At 52.1% G+C, this 4,656-nt stretch overlaps 2 protein-coding genes across 2 annotated transcripts in view; both read left to right on the top strand.

Annotated features, from left to right (window-relative positions):
* The first annotated feature begins 1,667 nt into the window (after positions 1-1,667).
* The window catches only part of SLC39A3 (solute carrier family 39 (zinc transporter), member 3), an 8,574-nt gene continuing 5,585 nt past the window's right edge, over positions 1,668-4,656 (top strand). Inside the window, exon 1 of the mRNA XM_011964066.1 lies at positions 1,668-1,875. The gene's annotated coding sequence lies outside the window, so the exon portion shown is untranslated. The remainder of the gene's footprint in view (positions 1,876-4,656) is intronic.
* DIRAS1 (DIRAS family, GTP-binding RAS-like 1) overlaps positions 1,772-4,656 on the top strand; it is a 28,443-nt gene continuing 25,558 nt past the window's right edge. Inside the window, exon 1 of the mRNA XM_011964067.1 lies at positions 1,772-1,875. The gene's annotated coding sequence lies outside the window, so the exon portion shown is untranslated. The remainder of the gene's footprint in view (positions 1,876-4,656) is intronic.

The raw sequence follows: 4,656 nt of genomic DNA, 5'->3' as shown, positions 1-4,656 counted from the left end.
AGTTTTTTTTTGTATTTTTAGTAGAGACGGGGTTTCACCGTGTTAGCCAGGATGGTCTTGATCTCCTGACCTTGTGATCCACCCATCTCGGCCTCCCAAAGTGCTGGGATTACAGGCTTGAGCCACCGCGCCCGGCCTCTTCCTTTTTTTTGAGACAGGGTCTCACTCTGTTGCCCAGGCTGGAGTGTAATGGTATGATTTCAGCTCACTGTCACCTCTGCCTCCTAGGTCCAAATGATTCTGATGCCTCAGCCTCCTGAATAGCTGGGACTACAGGTGCCCGCCACCATGCCCAGCTAATTTTGGTATTTTTAGTAGAGATGGGGTTTCGCCGTCTTGGCCAGCTGGTCTCAAACTCCTGACTTTAAGTGACTTGCCCACCTCGGCCTTCCAAAGGGCTGGGATTACAGGCATGAGCCACTGTGTACAGCCCTGTTTTACGGTCTTTCAAAGGTTGCAATTGAAGTGAAACAGTCAACCGAAAACTCAGCTGGGGCAGGACCCTCTTCCATGATAATATTCATGGCTGTAGGCAGCATTTGGTTCCTTATGGGCTGTTGTGCTGAGGGTCTCATTGCCTTGCTGACCGTTGGCTGGAGGACACCCTCAGTTCCTTGCCCTGTGGATCTCTCCAGCATCTTAGCTTGCTTTGTCAAGGCGTGTAGGCTGAGAAGGTGAGAGACAGGCTCTGCTAGGAAAACAGAAGTCACAGTCTCACAGAGCCTAATCGCAGGATGACATCCTATTCGTTTGCCATTTTCTATTTGTTGGAATCAAGTCATCAGGCCAAGTGCAGTGGCTCATGCCTGTAATTCCGGCACTTTGGGAGGGCAAAGCAAGAGGATCACCTGAGATCAGGAGTTCAAGACCAGCTTGGCCAACATGGTGAAACCCCTGTCTCTACTAAAAACACAAAAATTAGCTGGAGTGGTGGTACGTGACTATAATTGCATCTACTAGGGAGGATGAGGCAAGAGAATCGCTTGAACACGGGAGTTGGAAGTTGCAGTGAGCCAAGATTGTGCCACTGCACTCCAGCCTGAGTGACAAAAGCGGGACTCTGTCTAAACAACAAAATTTGTTTTTTTTTTTTCTTTTTTTAGAGATAGGGTTTCACTATGCAGCCCAGGCTGGCCTTGAACTCCTGGACTCAAGCGATCCTCCCGCCTCAGTCTCTTAAAGTGCTGGGATTACAAGTGTGAGCCACTGTGCCCTGCCAAGATTTGGTTTTTAACTTATGCGTTACCTTGTATACTTATTTTTTCATGGTTTGAACATGTAACATCTACTCTCTTAGCAATTTTGCAGTACGCAATACATTGTTAGGAAGCTGTAGCCACTGTGATGTACTGTCGATCTCTTGGACTTATTCCTCCTGCCTATCAACAGAGATTTATTGAAGGGATGAAGCTGCTTCTTCAGCCGTCCGTAAGGGGATCAGCAGGGAGGATGCTGAGAGAGGAGCCGCCTGCGTTGGAAGTCACTTCCCGTCCACACCTCCAAGCTCCTTCCAAGCGGGATTCAGCACCAGATGCCCCTGGACAGCTCTGGAAACCCAATCCTGCCGGAACCGTTCCTCGCCGATCCCAGTTTCCCGTCGGGGCCGCTTGGTGGCTGCGCCCGCGACTCAGCGGGAGGAAACCCCTTTCCTGTGCCGGTAGAAGAGGTGGAGTCGTATATGAGTGGCAGGTTCCGCAGCCAATAGTATGGAAAGTTCTGCCAGCAGCTTTCAGGGAGGCCAATGGGCAGGGGCGTGGGCGGGGCGTGGGCCAGCCGCGCTGAGCGCGGCCTCTCCAGGCCGCGTATGTGGGGTCGAGACTGCGCGGCGGTTGGGCGGGGAGCGGCGCCTGTCGGGGGACCAAGGTTTCCCGGGAGGTAGGTGCGGGCTGAGAGAGGACCCGGGGCGGCGGGGCGGGGCGGCGCTGGGCAGTCAGTGGTCTGGTGGATTCTACCCGCACGTTAGCGGAGGCCCGACTCCGGTATCTGGCAGCGCGAGGCACACAGAAGGCGCTCAATAAGTGCTGATTGAATGAATGAGCCCGCGCCCTCCGCATCCCGGCCCGAGCAGCCTACAGTTTGAGAGCGTGCAGGCCACCCTCACCTTCACTGTACAGCCTGAGGCATCCAGATGCCGGACAGATCTTTATTGGGCGCCTACTGTGTGCCTGGGTGGCTCTGCGCTGGGTGCAGCTGGCCCAGAGCAAGACAGACAGCCTGGTCCCATGCAGCTCACCGCCTGGGGGAGCGGGACGACTTTAATCGACTTAAAATAATGTAATTCCTAGTTCCCTCTGCAGCACAACATAAAAGAAAATAACACCAGGGAAGGGGGCGGGGAAGGCTATGAGTGGAGACATCTGAGCAGTGACCCCAAGACCTGAATGCAGGGAGGTAGCGGGGGCCATGAGACGCTTGGCGCTGACGATGGGGGAGAAATCCCAGTTGGGGGAAACTCAAGGACCAGGGGAGGAGCTGAGATTCCTCCTAAGAATGGTGACATTTTGGGGTCCAGGGTGAAACCGACTCCATTTTGGGCCATTGCATCAGGTAACGCGGCCCTTATCAGTGCCCACAGGCTTCCGCCCCTCCCTATGTTCAGCCAGCGGTTTTTTAGTGTCTGTTGTGCACCAGGCCTTCCGGCGGGTACAGGGATATGGTTTAGGGCGGGAGTCAGCCACGGTCAGAGAGGGAGGCTCCGTTTTTTTTTTTTTTTTTTTTTTGAGACGGTGTCTCACTCTGCAGCCCAGGCTGGAGTGCAATGGCGCGATCTCGGCTCACTGTAACCTCGGCCTCCTGGGTTGAAGTGATTCTCCTGCCTCAGCCTCCCGAGTAACTGGGATGACAGGCGCGTACCAGCATGCCCAGCTAATTTTTTTTTTTTTTTTTTTTTTTGAGACAGAGTCTTACTCTGTCACCTAGGCTGGAGTGCAATGGCGTGATCTTGGCTCACTGCAACCTCCACTTCCTGGGTTCACGTGATTCTCCTGCCTAAGCCTCCCGAGTAGCTGGGATTACAGGTGCCCACCACCACACACAGCTAATTTTTGTATTTTTAGTAGAGACAGTGTTTCACTGTGTTGGACAGGCTGGTCTTGAACTCTCGACCTCAGGTGATCTGCCCACCTCAGTCTCCCAAAGTGCTGGGATTACAGGCATGAGCCACTGCGCCTGGCTGAGGGAGGCCCTTTTGAGGGGTCCTGGATGCAGTGAAGCAAGAGAGAAGAAGGAGGCATCGCTGGAAGGCCAGGAGAGAGCATTGCTCCAGGTGGAGACAGGAGAACCCATGCAGAGGTCCTGAGGCACGAGCGAGCTTGGCACAGAAGGGAACAGTGTGGGCCAAGGCGAGGCAGCAGCTTGTCGTGCAGAGCCTCAGCCTCAGGGTACAGAGTTTAGACTTTATTTTGGGGCATGGGGAAGCCGTGGACGACCACCATCCAATAGAACGTTCTACAGCGACGAGAGTGTTCCCTTGGTTGTCAAATACGGTAACCACAGAAGTCAAGCAGGCTTGTGTGACTACTGAGCACTTTAAATGTGGCCAGGGAGACTGAGGAGTGGAATTTTAGAGTCTATTTAGTTTGTTTATTTATTTATTTTTTTGAGACGGAGTTTTGCTCTTGTCACCCAGGCTGGAGTGCAGTGGTGCCATCTTGGCTCACTGCAACCTCTGCCTCCTAGGTTCAAGCGATTCTCCTGCCTCAGCCTCTCAAGTAGCTGGGATTACAGGCGTCCACCACCATGCCCGGCTAATTTTTTGTATTTTTGGCGGTGGGGTTTCACTGTATTAGCCAGGATGGTCTTGATCTCCTGGCCTCATGATCTGCCCGCCTCAGCCTCCCAAAGTGCTGGGATTACAGGCATGAGCCACCGCGCCTGGCCATGCCCTGCTAATTTTTTATATTTTTGGTAGAGACGGGGTTTCACCATGTTGGCCAGGCTAGTCTTGAACTCCTGACCTCAAGTGGTCTGCCCACCTCAGCGTCCCAAAGTGCTGGGATTACAGGTGTGAGCCACCGCACCCAGCCTTCTCAGTATATTTGACTTGGCTAATTCCTGCACAGAAGTCTCTCTCTTTCTTTCTTCACAGAACTTAGTATGACCTATAGTTTTTCTGGTATGTAGGTGTATTAGTTATCTATTGCCATATGACAATATTCCCCCCAAACTTAGTGCCACCAGGCATGGTGGCTCATGCCTGTAATCTTAGCACTTTGGGAGGCTGAGGTGGGAGGATTTCCTGAATCCAGGCGTTCAAGACTGGTTTGTGTGACATTAGGTAAAAAATTAGCTAGGCATGGTGGCACATGCTCCCAGGTACTCGGGAGGCTAAGGTGGGAGGACTGCTTGAGCCCAGGAAGTCATGGCTATAGTGAGCTATGATTGCACCATTGCACTCCAGCCTGGGTGATGGGGCAGGACCCTCTCTCAAAATACAAGGAAACACAAAACTAAGTGGCTTGAAATAGCATTTATTATCTCAGTTTCTCTGGATCAGAAATTCAGGTGCAGTTCATATGGGTCTTCTGTTTTCAGGGTCTTTGTCTTTCTTTCTTTTCTTCTTTACTTCTTTCAATCTCTCTCTCTTTCTCTTTCTTTCTTTCTTTCCTTTCTTTCTCTCTCTCTCTCTCTCTCTTTCTTTCTTTCTTTCTTTCTTTC

This window comes from Colobus angolensis, unplaced genomic scaffold (genome assembly GCF_000951035.1).
Source record: "Colobus angolensis palliatus isolate OR3802 unplaced genomic scaffold, Cang.pa_1.0 Scaffold64, whole genome shotgun sequence".
Taxonomy (NCBI): Eukaryota; Metazoa; Chordata; class Mammalia; order Primates; family Cercopithecidae; genus Colobus; species Colobus angolensis.
This window is presented reverse-complemented; position numbering and strand designations above follow the sequence as displayed.